Here is an 18,810-nt window from a genome sequence, read left to right on the forward strand (position 1 = left end):
GATCCGCCCCTGCAACCAACATACCAAGGGAAGACCCGGTGGTCACTACAGAGTGTACCGCTGTGTATTAGGAATACGCCTGGTAAGAATATTCCCTCTAGATACTGGATCAAAGTAAACTAAATCAAACAAGGTTCACGTTAAATGACCTGACAAAGGGATATTCATTATATGCATGATATGGGTATACAGAGGCGGATCCAGCGAATTTGTAAAATAGGGTTGGGGGTCCAGAGAGATGATCTAGAAACTGCACTAGATCATATCCATTGAATCAATAAAAATAAAAACATGTATCATTCAGTGCTAGTTGATAAGAGATTTGTAATACTAGTATTCAACTTGTAGATGAAAAACAATTACCTGCAAATTAACATTATAATGATAACGAACTACAGAGATGTCCCCGAGAAAGTAGGGGCTCAAAACTCCACCCACCCGTCCATCCTATTTCTGGACCCACCCATGTGTATTTTGTTCCTAAATTCACGGATTCCTGCTGTTGTTCGTATTGGCGGGTCGGGTATGCAACTGTACTAAAACCCTCACTGATACAATAATTGTCATCGAGTGCACCAATTCTGTATTGACAAGAAAGATTTATCCGGTAAGACTTTCGTGACAAATATTCAGATACAGAAAGTCTGTAGGTTAGCCCCATTGTTCATAGAAAACTCCGATACAATGTAAATAGCATCCATCATGCTTTATTTGCTCATAAAAACTCATAAGTGTTTGCTGATGAGAAAGATTAATATTTCATTAAGTCGAGTCTTGATACTACAAGGAATTCTGACATAATATGATACATCGCCGGCCGACAGGATAAATTATTTATCCTTAAACAGAATCTCTCTCTCTCTCTCTCTCTCTCTCTCTCTCTCTCTCTCTCTCTCTCTCTCTCTCTCTCTTAACAATCTAAATCAATCGCAAATCTTCAGGAAAAATCAATATTTACTTTGGTTTGCTCTCTTGTTATCAATACATTTTATCAATTAATTAGACTATTTCTCATTTCTATGCACACCGATCAGAAATCATTTATACGTATCACGCATATTTATAGTACCCCATTCATTTACATGTATAATCAGTTGGTAAAGCTAACATTTTGGACTGGGGTAGGAATCAAATCAACTGTTAGATATTCATGTAGGCCTATATCGTCCATTTCTGAGAATGCCGACTTGTTTGTATTAAAGAGTGAAAGTACAATGAAATAGGTCTAATCCGACATGCACTGCGAGGCAATTTTTTTGTCGGAATACACAATGTGTCGAAATGAATAGTGTAAAAAAAAAAATGAAAATATGTAAATTGAAAATAAAGGTCAGAATGACACGGGTTGTGCACGTGACGGATCGGGCAGTTTTCACAGTAGCCTTAATCAGAGATAGTGTTTCATATGACGAGTTCCGTCCTGCGATATTTCTGTGTAATTATTCATTTTTCAATTTGGACCAACAGATTATACGTCGATTGACAGTTAATTCCAAACACTTTCTACAAAATACCACCGTCATTATTGCATTTAAGTTATTTAGAAATAAACCAGCATCTGACAAAATTCAAACAAAGACAAAGTACTCCAAATCACTGATAAAACTATAAACACTGAAAATCATGAAACACATATACATATTTTTTTAACCGAAGCGAACAGTGAAAGATTCTAACACTGATCTGAGTAGTTAGGTGTGACAGGCTTTCCTTACATCGATATTCGGTACAATATGTTTAATTTGTGCTAAGTATGAGGGAAGCAAAAAAAAAAAAAAAAAAAAAAATATGTGTTCAAAGTGGTAGCTGGAACACTTTCTTGAAATATTTCATTTTGAATATGTTAACCTCCACCTAAAAATCTCAGTGCAATATGCTTTTCTTGGAACATTAGAAATCACGCGCATCGCATACTGATATATACAAATGTATATATTCATTTTCTTACTTCAGATCACTATTCATTCATTGTAACTTTTCTGCAATTTTGTAAATATATATACATGTAATATAGTATTTTGCTGATTGATATATACCTTTAGTTTTCCCCATGGTCGGTGCTCGGAATCAAATCAAATACATGGGTCCCCCCGGACGTCGGAAAACTACCGAATTCTGATGGAAATATTATAATATCGAATGATTTCAACACAAAAATTCCAGTGACGATACTGGGTGTATAAAGACGTGAAATCTAACGATGAGAGGAAAATGAAACCGTGTGATTCAAGCTTTTGATTAACTAATGGTTTTTACAGATATAACTTTTATTGCTACATGTATCAAGGACCTGGTTTCAGTCCAACTAGCTTCATTCCCTCCACATGTTCTAACCCAGTTTCCAGCAAGCAGAATTTCAGTAGCATATATGTTATACATAGAAAGATTTTAACGACTTCATGAATTCATAGAAGAAAATAATTGTCTTTCAGCTCGACTCAAGGAATCTTCTAGTTAATGAAATTTATATCAAAACAATGCTGAATTTTCCAAGAAACAGAACGATCTTTCAGGCAGAATTTTGGAAATTTTCCTTCAAATATCAGTGGAGGACAAGCCACAGTTGGAGTTCTCTCCTATAGAAGGGGACATAAATGTGTATTGAACAAAGGATTAGATAACATAAAAATGAAAGTAGACAAGAGTTCCGCAAGGTGGGGCATATCCCCTCGCAATGAGTGTCTACAGGTTTTTCTAAAAAGTCCCGTAGTGGTCTCGACCTTTGACCTAAAAAGCAATAGGGTTCTTCCTCTCTTGATAACAAAGCTACTTGTGGAGTATCAAATCAATCGAGCAAAACAATGTGGCCTTTAGAGTGTCTACAAACTTTTTCTATGAAATCTTGTAGTGACCTTGCTCTTAGAATTTTGACCCCAAAATCTATAGGAGTCTTCCTCTATTGATACATATGTGAGGTACCTATTGAATTGAGGGGGAAATATGGCCTGTAGAGTGTCTACAAGGTTAGTAACATTACACACACGCGCGCGCGCGCCCGAACGCACACACACGGTCCCGTTACTATATCCACAGGATTTCGGTTGTCAGATATTGAAGTTTTGTATTATTTGTTACCGAATGATAAATTGAAGTTTTGCATGATTTGATGATTTGTGTCCGAATAATAGATTATATAAATAAAATCCACCACCAAAATCCGCTCTTTTTTTTCGAGGTTTAAAAAAAGGTGTATCATGTGTACATTTTAATGTACTTTTTAATGTACACATGATACACCTTTTTAAAACCTCGAATAAAGCGGATTTTGGTGGTGGATTTTATTTATATAATCTATTATTCGGACACAAATCATCAAATCATGCAAAACTTCAATATCTGACAACCGAGCCCCTGTGACTATATCCCCTCCCGCAATGTAGTAAGGTCGATTTAGTTATCAATTAATCGCGAGGGGATAAAATAACTACCTGGTGCTCGCAAAGTACATTATCATTTTCAATAATTTATGTTAAAACTAATCTCGTCTGACCTGTAAGGATGTTGAATGAACAGGGTTGATAATATTATTGTCCTCTAGAACCATCTACTAGATGATCTAGAAAAACTTATCCATTTCTTGGGAATGTTAAAGCATAGTTCTCAAACCAGCATCAGCCATTTAATTGGTGCATTTCTAAGTTTTTCCTTGTGACAAAGCATCTTGAAATGACCTTCAAAATGACCATATTAACGGATGGTTCCTTACCGAACGCAGGGAGTTTACTTTCCACAAATACGAACAATACAGTTGACAAATATGAGAACGGTGTATATTTGAAATAGACAAGTTCATCGAGAGTTGGGTTTCCGATCAGAGCAAGATGGATCATTTTCAGGAAACATCCGTCAGTTCTAGGTCCCGAGTTTCTTCTGTTATTGGTTGGTTCATTGTAGGTTGACTTACATGTAGCCGTGATCGACTTATTCATAATCAACCCAAAATCAAATGATTTAGGACTTTAATGCAAACACTGTATTTTGTGTACTTCATCATTACAACATTATATTATATTCAAATTCTTTTTCAACAAAACTCATGTTATCTCAGAAAATATAAATTTTATCGGATTGCATCAAATTTGATATTCATTGCAGAAGAAGTTCGCACACAACGTCTATGTTTTTTTTGGGGGGGGGGGGGGTATTCTCCTCCTAGGCACTTGATTCCACCTCTGATATGCCCAGAAGTCCGTGTTTGCCCAACTATCTATTTGTATTATTTATAGCATTCGTGAGATCGATCAGTGTTCGTTACCCCCCCCCCCCCTCCCAACTTTTTGAATTTGCATAATCATTCATAACTGTGTGCCAATAGAGCTCATGGCTACATATGAAGTGTTTGTACTTATACACAGCTGCTGACACTTATAGACAAGGATCTATCGATGTAAGTATCCCTGAAAGTAGAACGATGCTAGAAAATCATTACCCTCCCGTGTTAACGAGATGACTATCTAACCTTTCAGGCGTGGATCTAGAGGGGGTCAGAAGGTTTGGACCTCACCTGAAATTTGACAAAAATGTACACTTTTCTCATAAATTTAGTAGTAAATTACCAAACACCATAGGCTGGACAACCCCCCTCCCCCGATCAAACTGACCCCCCCCCCCCCTCGAAAACAAAAATATGGATCGGCGCATGCCCTTTCTTTCTATGAACAGATATTTCTTTGTAAGTTATGGTTATGCTAGTGTCTCTAGAAAATCCCCCCTTTTTTAACATTACATGAAATGCATTTCACATTTTAAAAAGACCACCTTTTGTACATATTTCTTTTTGTCTATAAGCCATATGATATTTTTACCCTCAAAGATATACTTATTTTCGTTGCGTTGGAAACCATCACATCAAAAAAAAGAGGGAAAATGTAACTTTGAATAACGATTGTATTTATAAATTTAACCCTAGGTGGAAGGGCTCAGTGATTAAAAAAAAAAAGATAACTTGAGGAGATAAAACGCATTTAGAGAGAAAAGACATACCTTTTACATTAAAAGAAGTGTCTCAAAATAGGTATCCCTTTGCTTTGAAAGCATTTAAGAGGAGACTCCACAAAGGCAAAACTGATATCAGAATATTTTAATTAAGTCGGCATCTGTCTGTCACGCCTGACCTTTCTAGGAGCTGAAACGACTTGATAACGTGTTGTACAAAAGTAGACTACTACATGTATTTAAAAGTAGAGTGTGTAGGTGTTCAGTGCGTTTAGTATTTACTTATGTGCAGTACACCAATACAGTATGTTTCCGAGTACAATGTAAAATTTATATTTACGATTTGATTTACAATTCCCTACTCTATTTCTGTCCAATATCACTACTACAAAGAACTTAAGTCTACTTAAGGTTCTTGTGAGATTGATAATTTATGCTTATATATATATATATATATATATATATATATATATATATATATATATATAACATATGTTTATCATGACTTTGATCGGTGGAGGCGTTTACCTGTAAATGAAATGCCATAAATTGAACCCAAGGTCATAGCAGTGAGGGTTCTTTATCGTGCCAATGCCCAACATGACACGAGGCTTCCGTTTTTTAGGGTCATATCCGAAATTTAACCTTTTAATCCAGGCGTTTATAGAATAGAAAAAAATGTATGCTGAAGAAAAATTCCATGTCACCAGTGGCGGATTTTGGGGAAGGCCAGGGAGCTATCCCCCTTTTTTTCCGCCACAAACTCCAGATTTGGCACCCGAAATGACTGAGTATTTTTGGCTAATGCGTGACTTTCACATGTGGGCCTCGCCTTTACAGAAATCTTGGATCCGTCACTGCTCATGCACTTGTTGATTTACTACCAGATAAACATGAGGTCTGAAAAAAATAAAGATCAAGAAATATAAGTTTACTATGAATAGGAACAACAGGGCTTTTACTGCGCTTTCTTCCGTTGAGATTAAATGTATTCGTCTACTGTTGTGAACATGGGGTAAATAGTTGTAAAAAGTTAATATCCCTAAGTAATGCAGTTTATTTTTAGAATTCAAGGAGGAGCAATTCACCAAACATCAGTTCGATTTAGTTTTCTTATTTTATTATTTTCTCCATCAAATCTTTCCTGAAATTGCAATTGAATACTCAAAGATAAATATTCCATTCATAGCCTGTTTCCCTATGGTCAGTGAAAGCAGTAAAATAAAAGAGAACAATGGAGTTGGAAAACTATTAAGTCTGAGAGAAAATTTGTGATACGGTATTGAATGGGAGCAAAACAATATATTCTGATGACGATATTGATTGTGCGTAAATGTTATACACATCGGAAAAATGTTTCCAACGATTAGAAGAGAGTGAAACTGTGTTATTCAAATTTTCAATTCAACAAATTGATTTTACTGGTTTTAAAAACCTGAAGCCTTTTATTGATATCAATCTTACCGAAACAGAAGTGTTAGATCGGGAAAACATCGTCTTACCATCAAACGTCATGTCAGGAAACTGTTTATGATGCCTGAGAATTTTTATTATCAAGAGTATATACATTCAGTCGCCGCTTTGTTTGTCCGTCTGCATGTCCTAGCTCATAAATGTTTGGGTTTTTTTATTGTTTGATTGAAATTTGATTGTTGGTTTGCATATACTTTCAATAAACCTCGCGTACATGATCCGATCATTTGTATTTGTACGAGAATAACTCAAGGTCACAATCATTTATGTCATTCGGGAAAACATTACTTGGAATACTGATAATATCTCATACCATTTCACTGAATGCATGAATTTATGTGAAACTTGATGCGTATGACTAATCTAAAAATATTTGACACAGAAGAATTTATTTAAGCGTCGAATTTCTCTTCCACGTACCATCTCGTTCTACGTCACATCGATAATAATCAGGGTGTATTCCTCGGTTTTACTGATTTCCAATGGCTGTTTCGCTATATACGTTAATTCAGCTGCAATTAGCTCAATCATAACTTGATGAAAATTTTTAAAATCAACACTGTATTAATTATAATATTGTGTGTAAGTCATCGCGTACATAACACAATAGATGATATTCATAATAATTATTTCTCACCTCTCAAGAAATCATCTTGTACCCAAACAATGTTTTTTTTTTTTAAAAAAACTAGATTTTATATATATATATATATATATATATATATATATATATATATATATATATATATATATATATATATATATACAGTCTACTCCGAATATAATGAAATTCAGGGGACCGGCCTGAATTGTTCATTATATCCAGAGTTCAATATAATCAATGCTGAACTACACAAATATTGCTACTGAGGGATTTATTTTAACTTCAATATAACAGATAGTTCAATATAACCGACTTCAATATAACTGGAGTGGACTATATATATATATATATATATATATATAAGTGGAGTGGACTACATATATATACTGTATATACACATATATATATATTTATATATATGTGTATATATATATATATATATATATATATATATATATATATATAGTCCACTCCACCTATATTGAGTCGGTTATATTGAACTATCTGTAATATATATATATAATTGATTCAGTCTGATTAAAACCACCCCCTCCTCCTTACACCCGTAAGGAGGAGGGGGTGGTTTTAATCAGACTGCATTTGATTATAACTTTGAAATTTAAAATTGGTATTTATTTTATTTTTAAATTTGTGTGCGTAGACATTAAAGATAAACAACACACAATTTAGACAATTACCCAAATAACTTGTACATGTACATTGTACGTATATAAAGAATGTACCAACACTTACAGAGAATGAGGGACCACGGACTAGTAGAAGTATGCTCGATAATCACACACCCCCCCCCCCCCCCCCCCGTAAGAGATAGGATCTATTAAAGACATATATAAAGAGTTGTCTATATTTTTTAGTGGACATGTGATCAACTAGAGATATTTTTGACTCTGGGAGAAAGCTGAAATATGATTTGTGTATATATAATATATTTCTGTTTTTATCTACATGTAAAATATTTAACAAAAGAGATATTTCATGTAAAAACAATGAGAATAGGAGAAACATCTAGGTGAGAGAGAGAGAGAGAGAGAGAGAGAGAGAGAGAGAGAGAGAGAGAGAGAGAGAGAGAGAGAGAGAGAGTTCAAAAGTGAAAGTGAGAGACAGTTGCACGTTTGAATTCTCCTCTCGATGGAGGAGCCGGTGGTTAGAGGAAAAATTTACATCTTTCACGAAGAGTGGTATCACTGTATCAAAAATATACATTCCTGTCTTCTGAGCAATGAAGAACCGACTATAAAAACTATACCCAAAACTTGCTTTAAGACACTTTAATTAAGTTGGCATAAGGTGACGATATCGTAGGGTACTGTAATTACATTATCTAAAGGAGTGTGCTGATATTTCTAGGAGCCCTAGTGCAAACCTACAAAACTGCAACCCTAGCAATGTCTCATAGCGGTTCTTACACCGCAGGGTCAATAATGTGGCGGTATATTGTAAAACTTACTCGTAAGATGATATATATGATACAAAGCATTAAGTATTGGGGTGGTTTTTTTTATTTTTGTATTTTCAACATTTTTGTACATACAAACTGTAATCTACACTCGCTCATTCACACTTGCTATTACTTTGTACACCTTCTGTATCTACAATAACAATGAACTATACATATACATGTAATATATACATGTATAATATATACATACACACACATAAATATATATACACACATAAACATACGTATATACACATTCAAAAATAAAGATAATTATTTTATTTCTCATATAAATGTATTATGATTTTCAACAATGCCCATTTACCAAACATTTTGGATTTACCATGAAATACATTTTGACAATATTTTTCTAAATTTCTATAGTATTTAAACAAATTAATTGCATCTGACAATTTGGGTTTTGAGTCCTGTGGTCTGGAGTAATAAATGTGCTGTATTACTAACAAAAGAATAAAATTTTCCAAACAACTTCCATCAATATTGCCTAGTAACACACTTCTTTTGTGATTTTATAATCTTTTTCAAATGCAGTGTACCATTTCACAAAATCTAAAAGCACTAAGTACTGTTGCAAAGAAACGAAGTTTATTAAAATCAAGGTTTGGGGGATAGTTTTATCAAATGATTTATAAAGCATGTTCATGATAAACTTAGTGGCTTTTGTGAGTATAATATGGAAATTGAAACTGAAATTGAATTCATCAGAACACGTTTTCAGACAGTTTCACTTTTGATTGATGACGATATCAATGTGTGCACTTGATATAGGAAGTTCATCTTGTGCAGGAGCAAACTAAAAATAAATGCTTGCCGGATTATTAAAGCATGTTTCTACGCTAGCGTAAAACTATTTGTTGTGAGAACAGCTTTGCACTTTATGACAAATAGGCCGCTGCGATAATCTTGGAGGATTTGTGTATTACGTGCGCTTTAAGAATCCATACCGAGAGAACAACAAAGAAGTCGGGTGGGGATGATGATGTATGACGCAGACCAGAGACTTAAATTTTTACTTCTGTTGTTTACGTGTACTTATTATAAGGCTTTCCTGTGTTGCTTACAGTCACACGTCACAAGATTTATCTGTGTTGTTTACAGTCACGTGTTATAAGATTTATCTGTGTTGTTTACAGTCAAACGTCACGAGATATATCTGTTATTTACAGTCACGCGTCACTAGATAAATCTGTGTTATTTACAGTCACGCGTCACTAGATTTATCTGTGTTGTTTACAGTCACACGTCACTAGATTTATCTGTGTTGTTTACAGTCACACGTCACTAGATTTATCTGTGTTGTTTACAGTCACACGTCACAAGATTTATCTGTGTTGTTTACAGTCAAACGTCACGAGATATATCTGTTATTTACAGTCACGCGTCACTAGATAAATCTGTGTTATTTACAGTCACGCGTCACTAGATTTATCTGTGTTGTTTACAGTCACGCGTCACTAGATAAATCTGTGTTATTTACAGTCACGCGTCACTAGATTTATCTGTGTTGTTTACAGTCACACGTCACTAGATTTATCTGTGTTGTTTACAGTCACACGTCACAAGATTTATCTGTGTTGTTTACAGTCAAACGTCACGAGATATATCTGTTATTTACAGTCACGCGTCACTAGATAAATCTGTGTTATTTACAGTCACGCGTCACTAGATTTATCTGTGTTGTTTACAGTCACGCGTCACTAGATAAATCTGTGTTATTTACAGTCACGCGTCACTAGATTTATCTGTGTTGTTTACAGTCACACGTCACTAGATTTATCTGTGTTGTTTACAGTCACACGTCACAAGATTTATCTGTGTTGTTTACAGTCAAACGTCACGAGATATATCTGTTATTTACAGTCACGCGTCACTAGATAAATCTGTGTTATTTACAGTCACGCGTCACTAGATTTATCTGTGTTGTTTACAGTCACACGTCACTAGATTTATCTGTGTTGTTTACAGTCACGCGTCACTAGATAAATCTGTGTTATTTACAGTCACGCGTCACTAGATTTATCTGTGTTGTTCATACATGTCCAAGACCGGGTGTAATGTCGATATCGACGACATCGACAATATCGTGTCGATATCGTTTCGATATCAACCACATGGACTTTTTGTAATTGACTGAGATTTGTGAAATAATTAATATTGAAAATTTACCACAGACTAACTACATGTATCATGTCGATATCGACGATATCGGCAATATCAGTTCGATATCGATAGTTGTATGGATTTTGTTGTTGAAGTCAATCATCATAAATGACGCTTGGTATTTTGTCGATATCGTCGATATCGACAAAATTGTTCCGATATTGTATCGATATCGATCGTGTTTCGTGAATTTATTAAGAATTCTGCCCGAGGTTTATGCAGATGTTAAGATTTAACTCCAAACAATGTATTTATAATCATAAGCACAAGTTTAAAGATGGACAGTAGCAAGAAACTTCACAACCAACTGCTTACCATTCCTGATTCGATATCGACATGATATCGTCGGTATCGACGATATCGACAGTAATAGAAACTTAATCAATTTAGAATGCTTAAACACATGCACATCTATATATATATAAAAAAAAAAACAGTGGCAAGGATGGTCACAAAAAATTATAAATATCGTGGTTCGATATCGAAATGATATCGTCGATATCGACAGCAAGGGATACTTTGTTAATGCAAATTACCTAAACATCTGCACAATTATTAGAATGATGCAGGCAAGGACATGCACAACCATTTGTTTTACAATCATGATTCGATATCGACACGATATCGTCGATATCGACAACTAGGGAATCTCAGTCAGTGTTAAATTTATAAACAGACAAACAACAATGAAGAAATATAGTTTTTAGAATGTCACAACGAAATCTTGAAATGGTAACGATCGATATCGATACGATATCATCGTTATCGACAGTAAGGGGAACTCATTTAGTGCAACATAGCGAAATTTATACACAAGTGTAAAGAAATATAGTAGCTAGGACAGTTATAATGAATTGTTTAACAATATTGATTCGACATCGATTTGATATAATCGATATCGACATAACACCATGTCTTGGACATAACTCGTGTTGTTTACAGTCACACGTCACTAGATTTATCTGTGTTGTTTACAGTCACGCGTCACTAGATTTATCTGTGGTGTTTACAGTCACGTGTCACAAGATTTATCTATGTTGTTTACTGTCACGCGTCACTAGATTTATCTGTGTTGTTTACAGTCACACGTCACTAGATTTATATGTGTTGTTTACAGTCACGCATCACAAGATTTATCTATGTTGTTTACATCTTTATCTGTGTTCTTTGCAGTCACTCGTCACAAGATTTATCTGTGTTGATTGCAGTCACAAGATTTATCTGTGTTGTTTACTGTCACGCGTCACTAGATTTATCTGTGTTGTTTACTGTCACGCGTCACTAGATTTATCTGTGTTCTTTGCAGTCACTCGTCACAAGATTTATCTGTGTTGTTTACAGTCACACGTCACAAGATTTATCTGTGTTGTTTACAGTCACACGTCACTAGATTTATATGTGTTGTTTACAGTCACGCATCACAAGATTTATCTATGTTGTTTACATCTTTATCTGTGTTCTTTGCAGTCACTCGTCACAAGATTTATCTGTGTTGATTGCAGTCACAATATTTATCTGTGTTGTTTACTGTCACGCGTCACTAGATTTATCTGTGTTGTTTACAGTCACACGTCACAAGATTTATCTGTGTTGTTTACAGTCACACATCACGATATGATTCACGGCAGGTGTGACCGGTCGACAGGGAACGTTACTCCTCCAAGGCACTTGATCCCACCTTTGGGATATTCAGGGCTCCGTATTTGCCCAACTCTTTATTTTGTATTTCCTAGTGGAATTATGAGATTGATCACTGTTCGTTATGTTCACCTTTTCATTTGCCTGTGTTACTTACAAATACACGTCACAAGACCTACCTGTGTTACTTACAAATACACGTCACAAGACCTACCTGTGTTACTTACAAATACACGTCACAAGTTTACAATAAACTGTTGTGATTCATGTTACTTACATTACTCACCTATTTTATAATATGTGCTAGTTCTTATAGACGATTAACCAATGTATTTACCTATTGTTAACATTAGACTCGCAGCTGTTATCTCTAAAGTGTATGGATGTTTGTACAATAATGTCCAATAGAATAAACGGATAAACAACTGTATAAAACATTACGTAAACCTTCAGGACATTGTAATCTTACCCCGATCTCAAAGATAATATTTTACTCTTACCCCGATCCCGCATATAATATTTTACTCTCAACCTCATCTCAAAGATAATATTTTACTCTCAACCCCATCCCAAAGATTATAGTTTACTCTTACCCCGATACCACAGATAGTATTTTACTTTTACCCCGACCCCATAGATATTTTACTTTCAACCCGATCCCACAAACATTTTTCTCTTAACCCGATCCCACAGATAATATCTTATTCTTACCCCGATCCCACAGATATTTTACTTTTACCCCTATCCCACAGATATTATACTCTTACCCCGATCCCACAAATATTTTACACTTACCCCGATCCCACAGATAATATTTTACATTTAACCCCATCCCATAGATAATATTTTACTTTTTACCCCTCCCCACAGATAGTGTTTCACTCATAACCCGATCCCACAGATAATGTCTTAAATATTCTTAACCCGATCCCACAGAAAATATTTTACTCTTAACCCCACCAAACAGATAATATTTTACTCTTAATCCCATCCCACAGATAATATTTACTCTTACCCCGATTCCACAGATAATGTTTACTCTTAACCCCATCCCACAGATAATAGTTTACTCTTTATCCCTATGTGGGATCCACAGATAATATTTACTCTTACCCCGATTCCACAGATAATGTTTACTCTTAACCCCATCCCACAGATAATAAATTACTCTTTATCCCTATGTGGGATCCACAGATAATATTTTACAGGATTTTTCTGCACGAGGATGCTAACAATTAAAGATGCTGAAGATGAATAATTCTAACTGACATTTGTGCAAGGTATTGTTAGAGTTGATGGAAATTAACATTATGCAAAAAAAGTCTACATTAATTAATCACTTTTTCATCCAGTTTCTTAATAAATTTCATTACTCTAGATTTCTGAAGGACTTGGAGTGATTTTTAATTTTTTTTAATTTGCTTCCCTTTAGTAATAATGAACCTGGACAAATTTCTCATTGAAGGTGTGTCATTCTCTGTCTAATAGAATATTGATCGAGAATACAATGACACATAGAAACGGCTGATAAAAAATTAACCCTGCACAAAATACTCTTGATTAATTAAAAATGCCTGTATGATTACCGTGGATTGTGCCATTATATACGCTAAAGATTATCTGCATCAGTTTTTGAAACGTGAGTCATCTCCCCTCAACATCAGAGCAGTGGCGCGTGGCAGCTGTAAGAAGCAATTCGCTGAATTAATTAAACTTCTCCATCTTATATTATGTTCAAATAGGTCTCTAGTTTCCGCATCGTCCACCGACAAACCTGAGCTATTTTTATCTTCCACGACCAATCCCAAAATGTGTTCAGATGTAAAAAGACAGTTTGATTATATCGAATTTCCTTTTGTTTCCTACTTTGAGCAATCCCTTTAAATCATTCCTTAGAGACCGTAAATAGCATTTCAGAAGAATTTATAAAGCCGGAGAATTGTCTACAGATACTGTCGTCCTCGTGACATTATAAGAGTCTCGATCGCTCCATCGTGTACATTTTCACAGCATCATATCCAGATAATGCTGACTATAGCTTATTATCTCCCTTTCATCCCCCTTTCTATATGTATCTACTAGCGTCTTTTCGTTTCACGATACTTTAATTTCGTCTTTGAATTCTGACCTCCATACCCTTTACTATAGGAACATGCATATTGCATTATCTTCTCCAACATGAAACCTTCGTTTAACAAATAACACGCACTCTTAAAACACACCATCTCTCTGTAGTGAAAAGCCTTTATATGATGGGAAAAACAAGTGAATTGAAAACGGAGTGAAACCGAAAGTGAAAATAACCAGTAACGAATTGAAAGCTGTGTACAATATTTTCCGTGTGAAGTTTGTGTGTGTGTATGCGTTTCACGTTCTTTGGGTATTACGTTTTCTGTGTACAGCGGTTTTTTTTTTTTGGGGGGGGGGGTCTTTTTTGTGTACAGCGTTTCCTGTGTACTATGTTTTCTACAATTAAAGTTCTGAGAAACAGTTGCCCTCAGCCTTCGGCCTTGGACAGTTTATCCAAGTTTTCTCCCCTTCCAAGGGGCAACAGTTTGACTGTTCCCCAAGAAGACATAAAATCAATGTATACGATGATTAATGAGCATTTGCAAAATTGTACAGCGTATGCAAATCTGAATTTCTATATGCTTCTGCCAAATACTGAACGCGAAAATTTAGCTTGAACGATTATTATCAAAAACACATCAAGGTGATCTGCCTAACGTAATGACAATGTTCTATTCTCATCAGCACCTGGTGTTTAGGTTTGAGAGGCAAAAGCTTGCTCAGCGTATGATCAATTTTCAAACCGAAACAGGTTCCTGACAAATAAGTTAAGGTGATAGAGGTTTCAAAAGTTAGCATTTTACAAAATGTATGGTCATTATAATTATAATCTTATTTGTAGATATAACTTGTCATTGGACCGAATGCTGTCTGACGTTTTACATATCAATTTGTTTATCCCATGGGGATCCGGGTTAGAATAGATCATCAGTACCCCTTGCCTGTCGTAGAAGGCAACTAAATGGGGCGGTCATTCGGATGAGACCGCAAAAACCGAGGTCCCGTGTCACAGCAGTTGTGGCACGATAAAGATCCCTCCCTTCTCAAAGGCCATAAGCGGCGAGCATATGCCTACATTTTGCAGCCTTTCACCGGCAATGGTGACGTCTCCATATGAGTGAAATATTCTCGAAGGGGCCGTTAAACAATATACAATCAATCAATCATACCAATTTTTAAATAGTTATAATGATTTTGACAACGGATTTCTCCATTTACTTTATCAAGATATAGGGCTTACGCCGGATGTGACCCGTCAACAGAGGATGCTTACTCCTCCTAGGCACCTGCTCATACCTCTGATGTTAACAAACGGCAATGTTGGAATACACCGATGTAAGACCTAAACCGAGCGCAGAAAAAAACTGCTGTTTTTATAAGGGGTGGATCTATAGTTCTCTTGTATACTAGCGCATCCACCCCACCCAATAGCTACAATTGTTCCACAGCTATACTTCAGGCAATGATTCTTTATGTGTGTTTGGTTGAATTGGTGACGATAACGAACAGTGATCAATCTCGTAACTCCCACAAGCAATACAAAATAAAGAGTTAGACAAACACGGACCCCTGGCTATACCAGAGGTGGGATCAGGCGCCTAGGAGGAGTAAGCATCCACTGTCGACCGGTCACACATTCCAGAGAGGCGTGTGAAATGTTACCGACAACGATGACCGCAATAACGACAACAACGATAGTTAATAGACAATGCTGATAGAAGTATGCATCGTTTTCCAAACAAAGACGCTATCTAGTTACATTTATAGCTAAACCAGACTGTTGTGATTAAGTCATTATCAAGCAGATGATGTTTCATTTAATACCCTTCTTGTCATCGAGGGTCGATATGAAAACGTTATGTAATCTCTCGCCGACATGAAACATGCTATGATGAACAGTCATAAAGCATGTGTTGCCAACATGCTGAATTTGATTACATCAAAGATTCAAATCATTCAATTGTAAAAATAATCAGAAGAAATAGAAATAAAGCGGTGAAACATAGAATTTATTCCATCTGATGCATAGTGTGCAAACCTGAGCAGACATTTTTTATCTCCTTGTTTCCGCTGTTCTATCGACATATCATTATGCTCATCTAATTCACATTCTTTATAACTATGCAAAAAGAATGTGTTTGTTCTATCCCGCTGACAATATTTTTCAGATGTTAATCCTAAAGTTTATCAAAACCATAACCCTGATTTCTAATCGTAACACTAGTACTTTTATAATTCAATTTTACACTTTTGAAATTCATTTTACTAAAATTCTACATCTGATTGTCATGGTTTCAACACACAGACACTACCTATCGGAGGACAGTGATTATTTAGGATACTGTCGGAGTCCAATCTGTCTATAGCTGTGTGAATGACAACAGCAAAGACATCTTCATTATCGACAGATATCGACGTGAACCTCCTCCCTTAGAAATAGACTATATATAGATGTTCGGGTAATCATGTGAGCCATTGAACTGCTACTCACACTCAGAAAATGTTGGGTGGTCTGTCACTTGGAAATGTTCAGGGTTATGTGTTGATAAACTGAGAGTAGACTGAAGTAAAACTTTTGAATACTTATATCGTAGGATTTGTCAAGCATATGTGTTTTAAAACAAAAATATACTGAAAAGTTTTTTGTTTGTGAAAGTTATTTCAAAAGTTAGCTGGATGTCAAAGTTAGACTAAATCTATTGTCAGCTTATGGTCTTGGGGCCAGATGACTGTGAAATATAAGCATAAGACAGGACATCGGTATCTTCTACAAAATAACACCCCACCTCCCACCCACCCCCACCCTGTTGTCTGGTCGGCAACATTCTTATTGGTACATGTAATTAATTTTTCATGTACATGTATTTACATCTCCTTAATTCTTTAATTTCCGGGGGTTTATTAATATTTCTAAATGCTAAGACACGATATAAAACCCTGTAAGACACCCCCCCCCCTTTTTTTTCCCCCTTTACTTTGTTATTTTCAAGGAGGATTTCGTGTGCATTACTACAACTACCTTTTCAAGCATACAATGCATAATTAGTCTAGTATGTACATATGAAACTCACTTCATAATATCACTGATGGAGATTGTCAAAATTAAAGTGCTTTGTTTGCTTTGTTTATACGATTGAATTAGATCATTTTACAAACGCTGAGTCAATCTGTAAAACAAAAGATCCCCATGCTGGTTGACATGAATGATATTAAACAATTCAATTTCAAAACAAATTACATTCTGTTTTACAAAGTCTAAATGTGTGGTTCTTCACCTACAGCTGGTGACGTCTCAATATGAGTGGAAAATTCTTAACTGGACATAAAACAATCAATCAATCTGCCTTACAATATACGAAAGTGCCTCTTCCCAGCATACATAGGATTGATTGATTAATTGATTGATAGCCATGATATAAAGGATCTATTGATTATTCTAGGTAATTAGTAGCCATCGTAATATTTTACTCCAGTATCACATATGATCCTACATGTATGTTACAGTGTCAAAAAATACATAACTCTGAGTCAACAATTCTTTTTCAGGAAGAAACGTTTCATCATCAATTCAGCTTTTCTATCAATTCTTTCCCATGAATGAATGAGAACTCATCTATCTACATCTAACCTTTCTATTCTTATTTTTAGAAACCTAAAATCTTCAAGGCGTCGATTGGTATAGATAATAGTCATCTTTTGATAGGTTTCTCAAGATTCTTACATTTTCGGTTGTTTCTTTGCTGTAAATATTCAGAGACTACTAGCTATATTGCAGTCTAGGAGTATCTTGAAAAATTTCATCTTAAAATTGATTAGTCACGTCGACAGGAGGAAATACATGATAAAACACCACTGAAGATGTTGATGTGATTTATTTACACCCGCCCGGCAAACCGAAAGGTCTCGGGAGAGAAACATTATTACGATAAAAATTGCATAAAAATCACCACATTCAAACAGTGCTGCACTCTATGAACAGTTTCACAATAAATTCTACTTTACATGTATAAAATCAAGACGATGGGAATTTTAAAAGTTCTCCGTAAAAATATTTTTTTCAGCATTGATGCGGTGTATATAATTTTAAAATCCCCATTATTTACAGAGCATTTTATTTTATGTTTATATCTTGTTTTCAATATATTTATTGTATGAATTCAAAATGTTAATCGTATGATTTCAATATGTTAATCGTATGATTTCAATATGTTAATCGTATGATTTCAATATATTTATTGTATGATTTCAATGTTAACGGTATGATTTCAATATGTTAATTGTATAACGATTTCAATATCTGCATTCCATATGATTTTAGTATGTGTATTACATGATTTTATACGTTCTTCTCTGTTAATTATAATAATATGGATTTAAAAAAAAACCAAAATAACAACAACACAGAGAGAGAGAGAGAGAGAGAGAGAGAGAGAGAGAGAGAGAGAGAGAG

Source organism: Ostrea edulis, chromosome 3, assembly GCF_947568905.1.
Source record: "Ostrea edulis chromosome 3, xbOstEdul1.1, whole genome shotgun sequence".
Classification (NCBI taxonomy): domain Eukaryota; kingdom Metazoa; phylum Mollusca; class Bivalvia; order Ostreida; family Ostreidae; genus Ostrea; species Ostrea edulis.